Consider the following 22,938-nt stretch of genomic DNA (forward strand, 5'->3'; position numbering starts at 1 on the left):
AATTTCATAATAGTGATATGGTTTTTAGTAATTCGATATATAACAAAAGGGGCAATATTATTTATTAGAATATTGACAACTTAGTTCTCCCAAGGTATGGACCCCAGATGGTTTTCAAATGTAACAGCTGAAATTTTGCAGTTTTAGAAGTGCTTGATTCCCTTTGTTACTAAAATGATTTTCACTTTTTTCCAATTATTAACGAAACGATTTTTTTTTTCAAAATATCGCATCGGAATATCCATCAGTATCAAAAACTACTCTGTGATCTCTGTAAGTGTAATAATAACATAGTAGATGACCATGTTATCCTACTCAATTTAAGACATCCTGTATATTGTACAGTGTCTTGATTAGTAAGTCTTTTAAGTCCAATCGTTTGGCTTCGATTGGAATATGTCATTACTACCAATGGTATTTTCAAGTAATCTTTCTCAATTTATCTAATTCAATTGGGTATTTTTTCGGTTCATTAGTTCTCTGATGGCTGTCGTGGGTTCAGTTATGAAAATACCATAAGAGAAACTGTTACCTTGTGCATTAGTTTATTTATATTTGAAGAAGCACGTTTTGCGACGCTGTTTTCATGTTCTCGTCCAGTCTGATCTGTTAATATGTAACTGCGCTTTTCTGTAGTTGGAGGTGTAGGTTTAGCTGCGCGCTTTTGTGTGACTGGTAGATATGCGTTGTATGTTGTATAGATGTTTCAGTGACCACCTTATCAAATAATGGTGGTATGACGTGACTAGTTCTTTCTTGAGTAGTATGCATATCCATTTTACAGTCGCGTAAGTTGTGCACAGTTACTAGCAATGTGGCCCATCCTCTTGCAGTGGAAGCAAGTCAAGTCATCGTAAGTGAGTTTTCATGATTGAAGAGTAGTGATGGAGGATTGATGGATGGATTGTTGGGGTGATATAAATTTGACGCGTAACAAGTTTTCTATCTATGCATTAAATTGACGTTTTACCATTAATAGTTGTGAAACACCTATTTGATTCACGTATAAACGTTTTTGAGTTAAAACTCTGTACTAAATAATGTGAAATGATTAACTTATTCCTGGCTTTCTCACAGTAATTTAAATTTACTCTCATAATCGAACAACCATTTTCCCTAACCTTCATAATGGTTTTGAACAAATAAAAAAACGGTATGTCACCAGATAGGGACCTATAGATAGGTACATTGTAATGGATACAAGATTTTGACTGACAGTGCAAATTTTAAAATTACGTTCCCTCTCCCATTCATCTGCACATATATTATCTAAACATAATCCTTTCCTACAAACACCTCCATGTTGATGTTCGGAAAATTTACATGTATATACATCTTTTAAAATTTCTAATTTTAAATGTTGAATATCATCAAGTTCTCCCCATTATCAAATTTATTACTGCAAGGTTTAAAATGATAGGTCCGATTAGTTCACTCGCGTATTAGTTTTCAAATAATTTAACTCAAGGTTTCAGTACACTGTAATGACCAGTGTAAAAGGCATTGTAAAAACAACCCAGAATGGCAACATTTGAAGAAAATTAGTAACAAATTATACAGTTCTTTAATATTCGGTATCAAATTCCTCGTCCAAACAGCGCTATCTATCACTATAAGAACGTAAAGTCAATATAATATCGTAAAGTCAAAATGTCAAAATATCACATTAGAGGTTCCGCAAGGTTCCATAATTGGACCTCTTTTATTTCTAATGTATGTAAATGACATCGGCATGTCAGATCGGAATAGTATCTTTACACTGTATGCCGATGATACAACTATCACAATGACATCCACTGACCCTACTAAAAGTGAGGAACAAATTAATAAGGCACTTACTGCGGTAAAAAGTGGACTACTGCCGATCGGTTGGTAATAAACGACAGTAAGACACAAAAAATTGAATTTTCTTTAAGAAATAGTGTTAGAAAAGACACAGCGTCTATTAATTTTCTAGGGGTGCAGATCTATGTCAGCTTTTTTATAGAAATAATGTGCAAAATTGGCTCAGGTAATTCTACAGCAATGAATAGAACGTTTGCCATGCAATGGCGCTGTGTGCGGGATATAGTAAATTTTTGACACTGTCTTGTTCGTTCATAGAAATAAATCAAATTCTCATAAAAATGTTCATTCTTTACAATACCCGGAACAAGAGTCCAATATATAATGAAAGATTAAGATTAAAAACGTCCACATCCTTGTTTCCACTCTCTAAATGAGCAACGTAAAACTTTTTACGCGATCATCTAAGGGTTTCTAGATAACGACCCCAAGACTTTACCGCTTTCAATTATTTTTTGTTGTATGTATTTTTTGATTATTTGTTTTTTAATGAATTTTCATGTTATTTATGTAATACTTATGTTTCATACATTTTATGTTTATTTTTATTTATTGATTTATTTATTTATTCTTCCTCTCTTGTTCTTGGCCCTCAACAGGCTTGCGCCCAATTACAGAGTGGCCCGCATAATGCTTTTTAGAGGTGCCTCTGCAGGAGGTCTTAAGTTGTTCTATACTACTCCGGTATTTACTGGTCTAAGGTAATTCCCATCTCTACCACAGATGAAAAATTCACCTCAACCCAGGTTCGAACACCCGACCTCCGGATTTATAGTACAACGCTCTACCACTGAACCATAAAGCCGATTTTATGTATTATACCATTGTGTAAGCATTGCTTGAATATATTAACACAAATAAATTACTATTACTATATACCTATCAGTTATCATTGTTCAAGTATTTTAATGACGGTCCGCGATCGCTAACGTTGCAGCGCACGGAGGGGGTTGAGGCATAGAACGTCGGTGCTTCGAACAGCCCTAACCTATACCGAATAAAGAACCATGGAGACTTCTGACTATGACTACGACTCGACCTTACTAAGGCTTTTGACCTAGTTGATCGTAGAATACTTGACAAGCTGGGGCTAATTGCAATTCTGATATTTTAGATGTACAGAGAGGGGTGCCACAAGGAATCGTAGTAGGACCCCTGCTATTTTTATTATATGTAAATAACAGTGGTAATGTCATGAGTAGTGATCACTGTATGTTTGCTGATAATTTGACACTATTAGCATCTAAGAATAATATATCAGACACGTTAAATGACATGAACAACACCATGCGATCTGTTCAAAGTCATTTAGATGATAATTAATAAATCCAAAACGTGCTATATGCAGTTTTATACCCAGCAAAGCAAATACATGGAAATCGCCCTCTTAAAAACAGGTCAAAAATTTATCGCACAAGTTTTCTCTCAACTGGAAGGGCCACATTGCATATCTGTGCAAAAAAATTGTACCAAATGTTTTGCACTGAAGAGACTATGCGATATAACAAATAAGAACGTATGCAAAACCAATTATTACGCGCATATTGCGTCATTATTAAGCTATGCCGTTATATTCTGGGGAAATTCTTCAAATGTGGGCAGTCTTTATTTTACAAAATCGAGTCTTACGTTGTATATTTAATGTTCCTTTTCGTGATACTTGTAGAACAACATTTGTAAAAGGAAAAATTCTGACATTACCCTGTATATTCATACTTGAAATACTAAAGTTTGTTTGGTTGAATATACAAAAATTTTGCCATTTAAATCACAACCACTCTTATCATACGAGAAAGGGCTTTGCCCACAAATTGGCTCTTTTTGAATCGAGTCCTTTTTACATGGTCATTACATTGTTCAATAAGCTACCGACCGCGGTAAGACCATTACCAAATTTGTCAAGATGATCCTAGCCTATATTCCCTGGAAGAGTTTATTAGCGATAATTTAGGTACCTATTAAGTAAATTAAATTAAGTAATCATTATATCGTATGTTTATCATAGTTACATTATTATCATACTTATGGTCTTTGACATGTCCTATATTATAATGGATCACCTGGATTAATAAAAGCATTATTATGATATAATTATGACTACAGAGAAAACCAACAAATTAACGAACCATATCCCAAATCATCAGCACTAAGTCAATACTCCTCCACAATATTTCCCACAAAGGAACAGGCTGTTTTAATTGGTTCACTTGAAGGACTCAGACTCCAAGTTTACTTGGAGCCCATAGGAGAAATTATATATGTCAAAAACATAATATTCTCGTCGAGAAGAGATGCATATACAGGGTGAGTTTTTTTTTCATTTTAAGCATTAGGATCTCAGAAACCGTAAGACATAGAGATTTGGTTAAATGAGGAAAGAGTTGTAGTTTTAAGACTGTTGTAGAATCGTTAGTATTAGAAATACAGAAATATGCAAAGAACAAAAATTGTAGATTTTTCTCCGCTTAATAAGATACTTATATTAATATTTATTCTTCTTTTATAATTTTCGAGTTATAACGCAAACTTACATTTTTTTAAATGGTAATCATAGTTGGCTGTGACATTTTTAAAAAGTGCATTTTTTTCTATTTACAGTGATATAATGTTCATTGTACTTACTTTGACAAATAAACATGATACAGAACTGTTTGTATTATTAAGAGTAGTAAAAAAAGATTTTGCCATGGGAAACATTTTTGTTTTCTTAATTACACCGTTATGTTGAAACCAGCGTAAATTACGTCGTGTTTCCAAATCATATCTTGAAATTCATTTGGTAGAAAATGAAGATAACATTGGCCTGTCTAATGTTCGTCGTAAATGAAAGGTACCTATCTCACTAGATGTTGTTATCCATGGCCAACTCTGTTTACTTACCTCTCAATAATACGAAAATTACTGCAGGGCGTTTATTTATTAATGTACATATTTTAGCAAGCCTTATATCGTTATAAAGAGAAAAAGAGAAAAATAAAAATGTCAAAGCCAACTATGACTACCATTAAAAAAAATTAAAGTTTGTGTTATAACACAAAAATTGTAAAATATAGAAAGATATTAGTATGTTCATAATGTTAACCATTAAAATGCCTAAAACTTTTATTCGTGTCATTTTGTTGTATTTCTAATAATAACGATTTTACAACAGTTAAATGAAAAATCACTAAATCTGTTTTTCGCTCATATCTAGTGAACTGTGGATTTTTTTCAAAAAACAAAAGCACATCTTAAATAAGCTCTTAAAATGCCAACTCTTTCCTTATTTAACCGAATCCTTATGGTTTCCGAGATCCCAATGCTTAAAATGAAAAAAAACTCACCCTGTATTTAAACTGTAAAGTAATAGTTGACAATTTTCTTTCGGGATCACGGACTAATCGAAAGGACAAAATTTCACAGCCCGTAGACTAGTCATAACAGCCAGCACCTAATTGTGTCCAAAGCAAGCCCCACTATTCGACACAGGGTATCGCCAAAGTTATTAAAAAAATAAAATTAGTATCGGCTATAACTTTTGAGAATAGGAACATTAGACCCAAATTACAACCATATATTTAGTTTTAGGCATTGCTCTTCTGTATGAAAATATAATACAGTTCCATTTATTCAATCCTACTTACATTCGATGATACTTCTTATCGCATATTTATTTTTCAACAGTGCTACAAATGCAAACAAACCGGACACAAAGCGACAAATTGTGGGTCGGTAGAAGAAGAGCGTTCGCAACAAAGAACAAATGAAATCTATATTCTATAGAAAGCAGTAAACCTCACATTCGAACACACTACTGAAGAGGAAAGAACTAGCATAAAAAATTTCCACTCAACAAAACGAAACGGAAAATTTACATTTATGTACATACTTTAAAATTTACAATTTATAAATGTCAATATCATTATCTAATAACCAGTGTTCAGTTAATGTAGTATTCCTATGTGTTTCAACAAAAAGTTCAACTATACCCATTTTGCTTTTTAAAGACCTTTTTGGACGCAATATGTTAATCTCATATACGTCCTTCAAATTTATTCAAACGGCTGGTAACATGTGTCCCGTCGTGTGTCTTGTGTGTTATCTAATTGGGAACAGTGACAACGTGCTGCAAAAACTGACATTTAATGAGCATCTCGATACCGATTTAAGGCTTTTTAGATAAACAATCGGACGTTAAAAAGTCAATCCATCAACGTGAAAGTATGTAATCCGTGAAAATTTGCAGCTAAGTTGATTGAATGAGGTTTCAGCGAGACGCTATAATTTAGGCGGTAATAGTGATTAAAGCTGGGCAATTGTTTGAGTAAACGACGGGACACGCTGTAACGCTGTCTCGAATCCTCTTTCAGTTTTTTTAAGGGCGCGCCGGTCTTCGAAGGCGGGAACTTTCCCTCCGGCTAACTTCTATCGGTTATGTCACATTTATAACGTAAAAAGCATCAAACTTTATGAAATTGATACATAAAATAAAACAATAAATCTCGTAGAAAGGGTGTCATTCGGTTAAAACGGCTGAGAGTGGAATTCGTGATAAGGATTGAAAATAACTAACACAGCCTACACGCGCTAAAAGAAGATGGGCATTGCCGAAATGGAGGTTGAAGTAGGATCGGAAGCGGTGGTTTAGTAAGTGTAGTAAATCAAAATGCTGGGCCGGATTGAGTGCCACCATATTCTGTTTTACAGTAGCCGTCCATTCTAGACGTGGTCATTCATTAGGAGACAGGAAAAGCAGGTGCTTCGTTGATAAACCAATTAAGGCAAGATACATTTTTCACCATCTCGAAGCCCTATTTCTCGTGTTAGGAAATGTTGGCTTTTGTGTAGTGTATGTGCCCCGACTTTTAGGCGTTAATTGCATTCGTCTATGGAAAGATAAATACGAGCAAATTCTTTTGTTGGGCGTTTTAAAGTATTTTCGCCATCATAGCGGTGGGAGAGCCCGATGCATGGTGGTGATTGATGGAGTCAGCCGGCCACCGAGCTGTCAGCAGTTTGTGTTGGTCTCTCGATTCGAGAACGTACACGACCACAAAACATTTACCTATGCATATTAACTTGTTCGCACTTCAGAAGTTAATATTTGTAAAGGAGATTTAGTTTACGGTATCCAAACTAGGGAGGAGATAACGCAACACATCAATCAATCAAGCGCTATCGGCGATTATACAGATGGACCATATCGTTACGCTTAAACAAAAGAAAATGAAAAATACAAACAATTGCCGCACCGATTCTGGAACGGAGAACATGTATTAAAAAAGTAGCAATCTGGATTCGTCAAGTACAAATACGCCTTTTTTAGATTGACGTATTCCATTTCCGAAATGGGACGTCTCGAACATTGGCAACTCGAATATTTCAGTTCATATTACATGCAAAACGTGAGCATGGCCCTTTTTCTCTTGTTAAAAATGCAATGACACTACTTGTGGTTTAACCGCACCGAGAATTCGACTTGGTTTTGCGTTAGTGCTTCAGGCTTCATCGGTTGCTTTGTCTCAATTCGATGCCTAATGTTTAACTTTATACCGCAATTCCCGATTCGGCCACAGCTCATAAAGCGTGCTCATTTTCCTAGCTTTTAATAAAGCGAAACGGTTTCCGGCGCTTCAAGAAACGAAGTTTTCGTCTATGTATGTGCAGCGGAATGATTGTCGAAATCTCAGAAAATGGTCCCAGTATGTGGTCACACTTTATAATCACAGTACGTATTCCGCGACAGGCGGGTGGCTACCAGTGCCAGAAGCAACAGGAATTGGGGGTTGAAGGGGGTTTGCGATAGCGCGCGCTTGCTTTAGCAACACGCGGCTGAGCGGCAGCGGACTACGGCCGCATTTGGTCGGTAACGGTGAAGTTCTTCACTTGTGCTTTCGGGTTTTGCTGTGCGTGTTTACGAGACTTTAGACACAAATCAAGAGGTAAGATTTGTGTACTAGTAGTAGTGATCGACGAGACGTGTACACTATTTTATATGGCACACGTGCTTGCTTAGCGACCTATTCCTGATTTCCAAAGTTTTTTTCTAATTCAACGTGCGAGTTTCGCCAAATTCGAGTAAGATTCCTGTTAACGTTTGTATAATACAGAAGTCATCTCGATACTGTATACAAGTACAAAAGCCCCCTTATACAATAGAACCAAATTTTGAATGTGTCAAACGCGCTTATATAATAACATTTTCTTCGCGAACGGAAGTTGAGCAGGTACCCCACTGTTACACATATACTTCAATTGTAACGTTATTTTTTTTTTTCAATAAATGAACTACCGGGCCACTCGAAATCTAACTAAATACCTGTAGAATATCGTTTTTTTTCTAAAATCTACAAGATGACGGGCACCTTTCATCCCCTTAAAAGGGGAAAAGGTCATTAGGATCCCGAACCGTAGAGGAGGTTTCCGCTTTTAGTAATACGTAGTACTACAAAAATGCATTCTCGCTTCGATCCGACACATAACATTTGTCGAATTAAGCGTTTCCTACATTCTTGATTCAACGAACCGAAAATTCCACATGCACATTCCATCATCACGGAGTCTTCAACTCGCAATGAATGCGGGTTTTTAATTGTTCCCGAGTCGGTACATAAATGCTCCTCCACAAAAGTTGGAGCGGCATTGTATCATAGGTGCCGTAATGAAATTAGAAACTGAGAAATATAAAAAAAAATCTTGATAATAGTTTAAAGAGTATGGCATAAAAGGGTTGAAGTAGCAGCAACTTCGAACATCTGTTTGTTTTGAGCAGTTTTAAATGTAATTATTCAGCAGCAATTTTAGACTTCCAAGCTGGCTTTGTGCGGCGGTAGTGAAGGCGACTTTCTTCGAGTGTCGTATTAAAGAGCGGGGTAGTCGAGCGCGATCGGGCACAACTGGCTGCCAAAGCGTACTTTTATTAGGCTATTAATAAATTATAGCAACAGGCGGGGCCAGACCAGGAGGCCTATTGCTCATACATAAACTCAAGTAGCATCTTGGCTTGACGTACTAATGAGATTCAGCGGGATATAGCAATCGGATTTGGCTAAATAGAGGTGATCAATCACCGCGGCGTGTCATTGCATTGACTGGCGGGTGGTGTACACCACCTGAGACTCACAGCCGCCACTTGAGCCGCATGAATATGCATACGCCTACTGCACAAGCGTGTCTGTGATGTATCACCTACAAGCGCATGTCATTTCCCTGGCCGCTGTCATCAATTATTGGCCTTGATGAACATGTGACTTTGCCAACATGCACGAGGGAACGGTCATACACATCCGTCAAATGCATGCCAAAGCAAATCGCCAATAGTTTACCTATACGGCCGAAAAATATCCCGCGCAAAATGCACGTACACAACAACCAGACACGGATTTACCCAATTCTGCATCTATCATACTTACTTTTCTCTAATCATTAATCAACCTATTCTGTATATGACGGCCCCACGACAAGATTAACTGTTACATCAAAGTGGAAACGTGAAGAGTTTTAGAACGAATACCGTACCTTTTTGATAAACTGGCACAAGGACTTGTTGGCAACGTATAACCAAATTGGAAATTCGGAAATGGACAATTTTTACTCATACAAACCAGAGCACTCTAGAATGATGCACAACGATAATGGAGTTGGCAATCAACTATGACTGTTAAGTACGTTAAGTATGTTCGAAACGGACCCCCTCAAAGAGACCACATCTCCTTTCTTTAGGTTACGCCTTAAGTAGTCCATATCGATTGTCTCTTGTGTAATTTACAGTGATGAAACCGGTCCCTTTGCTGGTGCTATTTCCTAAATTGATTTAAAGCGATCGCGAGGGAGTAACGCGTACGGTAGAGAAAAAGCGACAGTCAGCAAACGAGTAAATGATGTGGTCACTAACAGGCAGTCGATATATTGGCGGTATTTTATCGTCGCAGGCCTTGCCGTTGAACCCAAATTTCAAAGCAAATAACAGCAATGCTGAATATTAGTCTACAGAAAAAAAAAGCGGGACAGGCAGGAAGCAATTGCGAGGATCATTAATTTAAAAGCTACATATTGGGGTGTTTTTGTGGTGTAATGCTGACTGTTGTCTGGAGATGGCACCGTGATAGAACACGCCGCGGCGAAAATTGATGAGAGCGTGAGCCCGTTGGCCGGTAAGCGGAGTGCCACAAAATTCAAATATGTCATCTTGCCAGTTTCTACACTACTACACCCATTAAGTATAAGATATAATGCAACAATCTTGACACACGCTTTACCATCTACACCTTATCGCCGCTAAATAAATAACTCAATCTCTATTCACCCCTAAAGTATACGCAATACAAGTGATAAATAACGATGTGGAAGAATAGGAGAAAATTATTTGACTATGGGTGTATAAAAAGCTTTAAAACGCTTCGAGTAACGCGCACCGGACCGCACACTTACTTATGGTTCACCGAAGCAGCACAAGTGCGCCCATTTTAAATTTCGTTTAATTCTGGTCCATCAAATAACAATACTTATCAATTACTTCCGTACCTACAAGTTGATTTGTAGGGCGAGGTAAAATTCGGCCAGTTTCTGAGATGCATTCCATTTGAGCGTTTTGTAAGGGAATGCAGTGTGATTAAGAGACGGAAATTGTTCTGTGGCACCAGTTTATCTGTGTCAGTGAGAGACTTGTGAACTCCGTTTTGTACCAGCTTCCACAGATATTGTTTGTATTAGGCTGGAATCTGAAATAGTGTAACAATGTTATCAGCGCGTCAAATAAGTATAGGTGGTCGTATGGAGCAAGGGCGGAAATGCCGAAGGCTTCTCAATTAAGACGGAACTTTTAGAAGCGAGTTTGTCGCTCGTTAAAATGAAACAAATATATTAATAGCGTTAGAATTGACAATGTGCTCGCTATATACATAAAAAGCCTCCGTTCCGTTAATTTTTGCAAGCCTTCATTAGCGGTTCAACTTAGGAACTTTGCTGTGTTAATTGAGCCACTGAACCCATCGATTCTTAATGGAGTTTACTATCCTGTAATGTACATATTTATATTACGTATAAGTTTGCAACATCTAAGTACATTCTAAAAAGCATACGCGCTACGATGACGATTAATTGATTTTATGCCAGTCGAAGAATGGACCACAGGCCCAACAGAGCAACTCCAATATGTCTTAGTTTATCCCTTACCGGCGGACTGCCGCTCTACACCACCGGATCGAACACTTACCACATGGAAAATATGAAAGGTATTTCATAGCCATTCAGTAAAAACTAATACGAAACTAGGGCGTCAGTAAGGGTCGGAGCTCCAATGCGGTTGTTCTCACGGAGAGATTCACTCGCAAGAACTCGGCTGGCCAAATTCTCAGCCACAGCCGCCTTCTGTTCTGAAAGAAAGGAAACCAAATATAAAGCTTTAAATTTCGATGAACAACGTAGTTTTAAGTAGTTCTATCGGATGTACAAAAACTTTAAACCCCGTACCGTAAACAATTACAAAAACATTTCTCCAAATCTACAGCTGGATCATTGAAGATAAATATGATTTATTTACAACCCGTTACAAACAGTGCCATGAGGAAATAAGACAAATTTCTCCTGGATAACAAATTTCTCTGTAATTAATAACAAAGGGTAACTTCCAAAATGAACTGTCTTTTAGGGATTTTTGCTCAGTGAGCTCAGTTTAAGTGAAATGTTTAATACAAGAAGTGAATTTAATACCAAACAATAGAAATGAAATTATTATCCCCTTAATAAAGTTGTACAACAATTTTGAGGTGATTAAAGGGGAAGTTTATAATTCTTTCTTATTTTTACATGTACGTTAACTGTTTCGTACGGTGGATCTCAGGATACGACGCCATCACATATTTAATAAGTTTACAAACTCTTTTCGATCACAATCAAAATTCCGCCGGGTTTCTTATTTCCATTCATTTCGTTTAACAAAGTTTAACCCCATAAATTGGTTTAAAAATAACACCATTTGTTAAAGTTGGTGACAGGAACGTAAAATTACTCCTATTCATTTTTGATCAAAGCGTCGGATGATATTGAAAGAAATTTAAGGTCTTCATTGTGATTGTATTAGCAACACAACACGCTCTACTTCTGTACGGGTGTGAAAAATATAATATTTTTATAATAATAAAGTAGAGGGGGTGTCTTAAGTGGTAATGCAATTTTCAAGGTGTGAAAATAGGAAACTAATGACACGCAATGAATTATACAAGGATGTGTTGTAGGGAATAAGAAATAAAATGCTGGCGGTGGGAAAACAGTACTGTGAATGACATTACGGACCAAACGTGCTACATTTATGGCTCTTCCTACGGTCGCATATTATTCGCTTTTAGGCGTTCCTGCTGTCTTTCTTGTTGTGCACCACACAATCTAAGACAAAGTAGGGTTGCGCTTGTGGCCGTATTTATTCCTGATAGTTTAATTCGGTTCACAGACTTTTTTTTCTTTGATCAAAATTGATATAATTCAAAATATGTATTTGGAATCTGCCAACCGGTATAGGTATTCTCTGTTATCGCTTTTATGTTTCAGTGCTCTATTCTCGTGGCCAGTACAGATCTTTCGGTAGATACGCTGTTTGATTCTTTGCTGTTGTAATGGTTTTCTATGGTCGTTCAGCTTACCACTTTAGTGGGTCCTAGCAGCAGAAGCAATAATAAGGATTCGATCCTATTCAATTGAGGGCATTTTAATACAAATTTTGGGGAAGAACGGTATTCCCGTGGGTTTACCATTATGGTGAAGATGATGGATTCAGAAATTTTGCCTTTCATTAGTGAACGCATGGTACGTCGCTGCAAGGATAAATTCAAATTTGGAAATCTTTCAACGACTAAATATGGCAAACCTAGGGGAATAGTTTGAAGGCCTTTGATCTACTCCCTAAAATACGTGTGGCTAGTGGATAATACAGATACGGGTTTCTTTACAAGTAGTTCAAAAAGAGGCACATGGAGTCGTTCGATGGATTACGGATAAGAAAAGAGTTAACTGTAACAATTAAAACAAAATTTAAATTAATTCGGCCTAGTGGGACACTGTGCATAAGAGAACCAACCTATTGGATCGCAGTACGAATGAGGTAATAACATTTTCTAAAAATTAAAGATCGTTGGAAGTGAAATATAAACCAGAACCAGCCCGAGGAGTACAAATAAAAAAAAAGAGAAAAAGAGAAGGGCTGAAATAGAAAATTCAAGATTAAACACAGTTCAATATAAACCCCCAAAGACTGTGAGGAGTGGGACGCACCTTACACAGCCTCCCCCACTCAAATGCCAAACCTGACCTTCACATGGTGTTTTCACTGACGGGGATATGGCTACTGAGGGACTTCGAGAATAAGAAGTCGAAGCGCCAATGGTCCCTTCGGAGAGCGAATGAGCGGGAAAAGGCTCTGTTGTCCCCTGGGCTGTAAACTGGCCCCCAAAGGCGTAGCCTATCAAGACCAACGGCATCAGACGGGAGAAGCAACGGGAGATAAAATAGTTTCCCATACGGATCTCCTTGGATCACAAAAAAGAAAGAAAGAAATGGTATCTGGCAAAATTAATGGAGACGGATAGAGAATATACAGGATGGGGAATTTCAATTGAAATGACAAGGGTGGTCGCAATGAGGAGACGTGAAACTACAGAAAACAAATGGAAGAGCTGGGAGAATGCCATTATCAAAGTGGGCGAGAAGGTGAGGTATCGGAGAGGAAAAGGAGCAAAGAAGCCGTGAATAATGTTTGACATGATTTAAAAGATGGAAGGAAGGAAGAAGTATAAGCGGCAGAGGTAAGAAAAAAATACCGACAACTGAATAATGAAATAAGACGAGAAAGTAAAATGGAGAGGGAGCAATGGTTGATAAATGAATGCAAGGAGATAGAAGAGTTCGATCACGTTCAACAAAGTAAAAAACATGCTGTGTGGCAAAAGAAAAACTAAAAGCAAGATAGCTACTGGCATCGAAAGCGAGGATGGATCGGTGTTAACGGAGGGTAACTAAGTATTGAATAGAGGGAAAGAAAATATGGATAAATATGAATAAAGATAGAGCAAGGAGAAGCGTGAGAATATTGTTAGAAATAAAGGCGGCTATAAGAGATATGAAAACTGGTAAGGCTACTGGGTTAGACGGGATACCCGGAGAGTTAATAAGGTGTTTAGAAGAGGATTAGAGGTAAACGGAATGAAGATACTGAGCGATTTGTGTAATGAGATTTCAGTGTTTTGTTATGGGTGTTAGACAAGAGATTGAGGAGGATAATGGAGGACGCAGGGATTTTGGAACTAGGGATGGAATCGCAGCAATTGGAGAAAGATATATGGAACGAGGAAGTACTGGCCTAGTAGATCTGGAAAAGGCATACCATTTGTGTGCAATACGAAACCTTAACGCCCCTACGCCACTTGCTTTCTAATAATAATAGGCCGAAATTCACTATCCATTATCGATAATAATAAATTATTGATCAATTATCGATAATTTCTCCTTATTGTGAAAATGGTCACCTTTGGCAAAAAGGGCAAATTCTTGTCAAATCCGATCCGAATAGGAAGCTTTTTTTCACTATCTTTATGTACATCCCGATAGGGGTTGCGAAAAATTATCCATATCGATAATCGAGGTCTATCGATAATTATGAGATATTTATTTTTTGCAGCCATCTTATTTAAAATCTTGATCACAGAATCAACCGTGATCTACTCTGCTTCGTCCCACCAGGAGGTGTTTCTCTCGACCAATAATCTCGAGACACTTTTAAAATTGACTATCTCGCGAACCGGTTCGACTTGTGACTTTGAAGGCGTCTTCATGCGAGATTCAAAGTAATTACCAGTTTATATTCTATTAATCGCACAATTCGCACTGCTAGTGCCGCTCTGTAACTTTGGGATACCATACGGTTTCAAGTACAAAGCTTTCTTTGGTTTGTAAGAGAATCGCCTCGAGGGCTTCAAACACACCCGTCAAGTTGTCGAAAGGTGTCGACAGCCCTAGATCGCTATTTATTGGAATTTGTTTTCTGTCTTTGTAAAGTGTAAAAGTGTTTCTGGATAACGTTACCTAAGATAAGGATTTTAGCCTTTATATTTCAGAAAGGGGTAGGTAAAGGACCGATAATCACAACTATTAATATTATTATTATTGGGGTTGTTATTTTCATTAGAACTCCCTTGATCGTGGCAATTCTCACGAATTAAAGCTTGACCAATAATCATGTAATGTGCAGTTTCCCTTTATTTCAAGTCAATACCTTTATATTCAAGCTTTAAGGGAGTTTATTACGCTTAACAGTTCGCGAGACTTTACATCAAGGTATTTTGAAAATAATTCTCTTGTTCCTTCTCAAATAATTATATCTGTAGGAGACAAAACAGTGGAATTTGCTTTCGGAGACAAGGACTGAACTATACACGAAACAAGGGCTAAAGAAAATTAAATTACCGGATTTCTCTACACCTACAACAGCTTATGCAACACACCTTTAAAATACGAAACATATTTTACGCGAGACAAAATGCCGATAGAAATAGGCATATCGATGTGTAGATTCTGAATCCGATGTTGATGGCTTCATTTCTTAACCCCCTAAAACATTTTAGTTATTGTAAAATTTACTGCGGTATTTTCTCTCGTATAGAAATTCGTCCCTACACTAATAATTGTATGTGATCACATAAAAATTTTCCGAAATTCAATCCAACACGATCACGTGAAATGCCATTTTACTTCCCTCGTACAATCTAAGGTTCTCCAGGCCAGCTGACAAGGTTACGTCATTAAGACGGCTACAACAAGTCGATAATGTTTCTTTTTTGAAATAATAAAATTAATAGCTTCAGCTGATTCGTAACAGAAGTCGTAACTTGTAACTCAGGTATCGCCGTCAATTGCGTCAATTGAGAACATCTTTATGATTCACATAGGCGGTTATTGCAGTCCGTCCGTCCGATAGCGTGTTGGCAGTTCCTAGAACCGTACAGCGCTTTTGCCATAATTCCAATTCCCCTTTGCAGATAAATAATTACACTTCACGTTGCCAATGCGGTTCTGTAGTGCTACTGTTCAGTACTTTCAAGGTTTGAATGAACTACTTAATCATAGATCTTCCTCCTAATAACTCAAAATTTGGTTAGTTTTTTCTACAAATTTTAATATTTACTTAATTATGACCAGTATTGCGTAGATTTCAATATTTCATTGAAAATAAATAAATAAATAATTTTTGTGTTTTATCCTACCGACCGCGACCGGGGAAATGCCAGCTACGCCTAGGTTTTCTTTAATGGACAAGGTCTGATTTTGTGTGAATAGGAAAACGATTTATTGGTCGCCCTAGGGTATGTATTTGGAGAGCCTTATTCAAAACAAGAAAGAAAAAAGAGGCCACTGTCACTGTCAGATCAACTGCATTCGTATAACTATCATGATTTCACACCTGACGTCATAAGGTATCATCGTTAAGCCGTCTATTAGAATACGGTGTCCTTGTTGTTGTTGTTGTATTAGTACCTAGCTAGGTAGGCATTTTTTACAATATTTTTAAACAAATTTGGATAATTCTCTTGAATCAATTGCCATATTTGTTGCAAATGTTTTAAGAATGCATCTGGTTTGCATGTTGATGTGGGCAAGGGGGTGTTTAAGTGTTAACATTCACCCCCTTCACGTTCTCTTCAAGTGCTTACTGTCACTAAAGGAAGACGTTTATAATACTATCAGATCTTTTCCAAATGGCTCCAATAATACCCCAGCTTTACACATACCTCTTCTCTATCTAATGTGATGTATTAATTCAGTCTTCTGTTGGCTGTCAACAAGGAGATCCCCTTGGGCCAGCCATATTTAGTTTGGCAATCCACCCTATTATCAAGAAACTTGCCGAAACATTTGATATCTCGATGATGGAGACTTAAAAACAATCATCCATGAATTCAAAAATATCTCTGAATTCTTCCAAGTGTGAATAATACTTCTGTAAGAATATACCTAATGACCAGACTGCAATGGTTCCACTGGAGTTCGAATATCCCCCAGTATATTATATTCAAAATTTGTTAAAAATTGAAGATTTTCAAAGTTTCAACCATTCGTATTCTATCAGATTTGGAAGTTATTTGTTAGTAACAGAAAAAAAGACAAATGGTCACTAAGCCACCCGCAAAATCTGTCCGTCTAGCTCACTTAAATAAACTTGATCATAAATTTTTGAACCCCCGCTACAAATCTCGATAAAGATTTAATTTTTTTATTCAGGAATCTCAGCACCCTTTATCACATCCAACAATATTCCAAGAGGTTAATTATGAAAACTTTAATTTCGCTCAGATTTAATTTCGTCGTGGGAAGAGTGCAAAGTTGATTGACGTCATCATGAGTAATGCGAGTTTTTTGTCGTTCGTTTATCACCCAAGGCGCCGTCTAGACCGAGAATAGGAGCGGATATAGCACCGAGCCATCAAGAGATAAGGGGTTTTAAATTCGTCAGCAGAAAACCGTGAGATCAGTTTATTCAGCAGTTCCTGGAGGTTGACGACGAAGTTAGAGTGGGTTAAGTCTTCTTTATCTAAACCAATGGGAGAATTTCTAGCGGGAGCCATTTTTGTTTTATGGTAATTTGGGTGTGGTTTTTTCATTTCAATTCTGTAGAAGGGGATCGTTTTTGAAAGACTCGCGGTTAGTACGTCGAGGGGTCAACACGTACCTGGAGATCGCGTTTTAAAGAGACTCGCGGTTAGTACCTCAAGCGGCCAACACGTACCTTGAGCGATCGTTTTGGTACACTTAGCGGTTTGAGCCACCGGCTTATTTCGGTTGCTCGCAGTTGCGTGCTTTTTGCACCCGTTTCGAAGTGTTATTTTCTTTTCGCGTTGATTTGTTGGCGACGAAGACCCAGGTTCCGATCAGGTGATATTTTGGCGAACCCTTGAGCTTCACCCCAGTTTACTTTGGATGCAGTGAATCGCGTTAGGATACGTTGTGATTTCTCGAGGATATATAATTCAAAGTGCTGCCCTAGTCCTCAAGGCGCCGATATTCGGGATCCGCCCCAGGTGGAATTTCCTACTAGTGCCGTACGGTCATTTGTCGAAGGAGCGCTGCGTTTTGGAGAGATATTTGCCCCAAGAAGAGCTGGTGAAATAATACGTCGAACCACCCAAGAACAAATCGCGGTTTACCGTCGGATAGTAATCATAAAAATTTGTGTTCTGCCGTGCCGCTAACTCAAAAATCCGTCTCCCGCAGGCGATCAAAGTTAATAAACTCTAAGAGCCGGTGGAAGGAAATAGTAGGGGTCACTGTTTAAATTAAATACACCGCTGTGTAGAAACTTTGGCAACTAGCCGTCACCCACTCGCCACGCGAAGGATTTCCTGGACTAAGCTTCAGTTCAAACACTAAACTTTGCTTTCGTTCCGAGGAAGGATAGGCACCGTGGATTTTGTTTCCGCGTGTTAATTTCAAGCCACCCCCTAGGAAGTCACAGAGACCTAAGTGTCAGGTTTCATCACATCCACCCTGTACCAGAGGAAAGAGCAGTTCACAAGATCGGCTGTACAAATGTTGTAAAGGTTAGTCTAATTAAATTTGTAACATTCTGTAAAATCCCACTTTTTGGTAATGAAGCTATAGTAAAAAATTTTGATTTGATTGTTTATTAAAGTCCAATGAACGATTACCAAAGAGTAGGATAAATTTTTGTGTTTATTTAAATAAGTCCCAGCCCACGCTGGAGTAAAAAACGATTACCTGTTGTTGAAATTTTCAAACTGTAGAGGATGGCCACCCCTTGAGTAAATTAGTCTCACCTGGTAGGATTTTTTATTTAGTTTAGTTGTCATTGTTAAGCTATTTTTTTTTACAAGGAGGAGAGAAGAACTGCTAGATCCCTGTAATTTGTTTGTATCTCTAATATCATTTAAATATATTATCTATTTGGGTTCAATGTGCCTATGTCTTTAACGAAGAACGAGGGGAAGGAAAGAGAGGAGTAGGAGTTGAGGCAGGAGACTGGTAGGCGGCAGGTTAAGGTTTGTTACGCAGTTTCAAAAGAGTTAAAAGCCCACCGATTTGAGTTAGCCGGAGCATTTATTTTTATCGATTGAGCAGCCTGAGAAGAAGACGGTTTGCCTTGCCGGGCGGAACCGATGGTAATTTTCAAGTCCAGAAGGAACCCCCGTAGCAATAGCCACCCAGAAAAATTAAAAAAAAAAGTTTTAAAAACTACTTTCTATTTATTTTTTATTTTATTTTATTTTTCCTTTATTTTTGAGTGGGCGAGGTTTCAGCCAAGGCTGCTCTACCAACCCAATCCACTATACATTTACAAATATCCATGCCCAAACCCTGATTCGAACCAGGGACCCTTAATACCACAGTTGAGCTTTAACTGAACTGCGCCACATGGGCTAATGATTGCAGTTGTGCTGTCGAAAGACGTTTAGGGTATTATTTGCGCAAAAGTGTTTAATGAAATTGTTATTTCCTACGCCTTGAACCAAATTTTTTTTGGCAGCTATTGATCCTATAGTAAACCGGACTCCCTGCATGTACTGTATATATAGTGAAAATAAAAATATACTCTACTCTACTCTAAAACCACATTCCCTGAAGACCCATTTACGTTTCAAGTAGACCAGTGTTTTATGTGTATTTTCAGCGGTCAGTGGTAAATGGGTATTTTGACGGACGAAAATAACATTCTGTGACCTATAGTTTCATCTGTCAGTGCTGAGATCTAGAATCCCCAGACGAACCGGCATAATTAATAAACGTTCTTATTCATCATGAAAAAATGCACTAAAAATATACAGTTAACCAAATTAGCAATAATATACTGTAAACCTAAGTAAAAGTGATCATAACTAATCAAAACTAAGCTTTGCCTATAAATTAATTAGACTAATTTCTAAATCACATTATGCCTAAAAAGCTCATTCTTAATGCTTTATATCCACATAATATCCACGGAGCCCTGTACAATAATATAATCACGACATCCGACACACAGAAAGAGACACAATGATAAAAAGTCACTGGTTAAAACACCTATTAGTGAGTAAGTAGGTGGCGCTCTTCAACAATGTCCATGTTGAAATTGAGGCACGAACAATACCCAGCACACCTGTTCAGATTAAAGCTGGTAGATTCGCCAAATTGTACATGTGGACAGCACACATGTGATTTAAATCATGTTTTCTTTAGTTGCGGAAATCACGTAGTAGCAACCCACAAATTAATTACAAAGTTAATGAAACTACAATGTTCAATTACCCACATTATATCCATACTGTCTTTTAACAACAAGCACATTATACGATATATTAATACAATATCTAATAGACACTAAAATTACAATTTGATTAACTGTCGCGAGATTAATATCTATAACCTTTTGTTATATTACTTATATCCCTTTAATGCCGTCCTAAAACCGTGGGCAACCATTGTGTAGTAAAGAAAACCTGACCGCCAATTTCTCCTGTTTTTAAACAATACAAAAATTCAAATAACACATCTATCGATGCGTTGAAATATTCTCCAACGGAAAAGCTGATTTTCTCCTTTAAAATTTGGAGAATTGGATGGTGGAACGCTTTTTCTTACAATTAAATCGAACCTTTTGTATCGCCAGGTAAAAAATATTTGGTTACTCCTTGTAAGTGAAACTCCTCAGTATAGAAATGTTCAAATTACCCTTACAACTTAGAGTTTTACCAGTCAACAAAGGTACGAATTAATTGTCATTAAACCTTTTACCGGTTGCAGTCTTATTTATAATGTTAGAGCCCCATATTAACCAATTTGGTGCACAACTTTGATTAATAAAAGTGTTTTTTAAACGTAACTGTCCACTTCAAATATAGCGCAATGAAACGTTCCCCGCAATAATTTTACTCTGAAAAATACTTATGTAATTAAGATTTTTTTAATTAATTGTTTCAATCGGTTTGTTGCGTGGTATGCGCATTCTGGCATTGGGTACCTATTTTTACTTCAGTCTTATTCGATTGATTTTGTCTATCAAAATTTGTTAATTTGTATATGTTCTATGTTACGTTTAATCGAGCCCAAATTACGACCTATGTAAGAGTTTTCATGCTAAATTTTTCTGTTGGAACCTAGGGTTATGCCAGGCCTTTAAAAAAAGGTTTGTAGCATATGTCCTTGGAAATGTGGGTTGATCAAGGCCTTTGTCCTTGAAAAATTATATTAATTTCGTATAAAAGATTTGGTTAGTATCTCTGTTTAATTGAACTAACTGGAAAGTTTCATACTTAATATGTACAATTCTAAGGGGACTAATGGGTGGTAAAATTGAGGATGACCTTAACCTTCAAGATTATTCCAAGGGCAACTACAGAAATTTCAATGAGACCCTGAATTTTGAACTCGAAAATGAAAAGAACGGGAAATTATTCACCGAAAGAAATGTACAGAAAACTACAAAAATGTCGAAGCAATTACTGGAACTGAAAATCAAAAGGAAATTTGACCCAAACCTTGGAGGGTTCCGTCAAAAATTCTGAAGTTGATCTCCCTTGGAACTGTACAACTTTGGTTAGGACCGTTTATTGTTCGTTGAAGGTTGAATGATTAAATGTAGCATTGTAAATACTCCAACTAGAAACGCGCAAAAAAATTGTTGCGCATGCGCAGACCTTATTTGTAAACTAATTCTTCTGAAATTTCAGCGTAAGATGATTCTTATAAATTCAAATTGAAAAACGTGTAAAAAAATGGATTGTGCAGTGCTAAGTTTTTTATTTGTAACCAAATTTTTCACTAAAAGATGCTAGAAAAGATGCTTATTATAAATAAAAAACAAACGTACTTGTAAAAAAATAGATCGGTCACGTTCAGATCTATTTTTCGTCCTTGAACTAGTTATAAAAGCAGATTGAAAAGCTAGAAAATGGATTGTGGGCGGATTTTTCGGAAACTAAAAAATTGGGCTGGTGGGTAACTATTTATTTTCGCAAAACTGTTACCGTGAAAAGACACTTTTGTAAATCTTTTGATTACTTTTCAACTTGTTCACAAAGTAACAATTTAAGAAATTCAAAAAATGTTACTCCTGCATAACAAAAAAAAAGATCCCTAATCGTTTTCTTGTGAAATGATTTTTTGAAATTGAAGTGTTGTGTCCAAGTGGTCAAGGTGCTTGACCGCCCTACACTGGTTTTACCAAATAGCGCGTGCGAGCATTGCGGAATGGTTGGAAGTCTAGACCATCATCTTCTTTGAATGCAAAAAATTTGAAAAACAGCAGAAACAATTGGGTCATGAAAAATATAGGGTCCTTACCATGTTATCTGAATTCTTGTATATAATAACGAACACGCCTTTTCATGCTTAATAGAATTTTTAGCAGATGGAAATAACACTTTGTAAATCACTATACATAATGAAACTGGTTGAATGACCACTGGTCCAAACCATAAAAAAAGCAAAAGATTATACAGGGTGCCCATTATGTATGGAATATAGTATATATCGCTTAATATCGACTGTATACAAAATTTTCCTATATGAAAGTTCTTTATCATTTTATTTCCCATAATAAGGCGGCGTTCCATTGTTTTTATTTCAGAAATGAATAATGAAAAACAATTGATTTTTTAAAATAGCAATGCATACTTTCATTAGGCTCATTTGATAGATATTTTTATTCTCTTTTCAATAACGTAACACGTTAGCACCCGGCGTGTTGAAGAAATTAATTTTTTTTCAAGCTTTTTGTGATAGGTTATGGCACTGCCTTGAAGTTAATGGTGGACATTTTGCGATGAAAACCATTTTACATTTCGTTTTGTGTTTAAGGTTTAATAAGAAACCTTCATTTATATTATTTTGATGTAAGATATCTGGAATCAATATTATTGATCTAATTATGAAAAAATTTTAAAATGCTGTTTAATATCGGTACTAACATGTTATATCATCGAAAAGAGCAAAAAAATCTATCAAATGAGCCTAATGAAAAGGTGCACTGCCAATACAAAAAATTCAATTGTTTTTCGTTACTCCTTTTTTTTCTGAAATAACCACTGAGCTGCCTTATTATGGGAAATAAAATATTAAGCAAGTTTCATATAGAAAATG

At 36.9% G+C, this 22,938-nt stretch overlaps 1 protein-coding gene across 2 annotated transcripts in view; it reads left to right on the top strand.

The window, feature by feature from the left end:
- The window catches only part of LOC116166878 (lachesin-like), a 153,412-nt gene that overhangs the window by 24,617 nt on the left and 105,857 nt on the right, over positions 1-22,938 (top strand). The gene's annotated exons all lie outside the window — the stretch shown is intronic.

The sequence above is a fragment of the Photinus pyralis genome, unplaced genomic scaffold (assembly GCF_008802855.1).
Source record: "Photinus pyralis isolate 1611_PpyrPB1 unplaced genomic scaffold, Ppyr1.3 Ppyr1.4_LG3b, whole genome shotgun sequence".
Lineage (NCBI taxonomy): Eukaryota > Metazoa > Arthropoda > Insecta > Coleoptera > Lampyridae > Photinus > Photinus pyralis.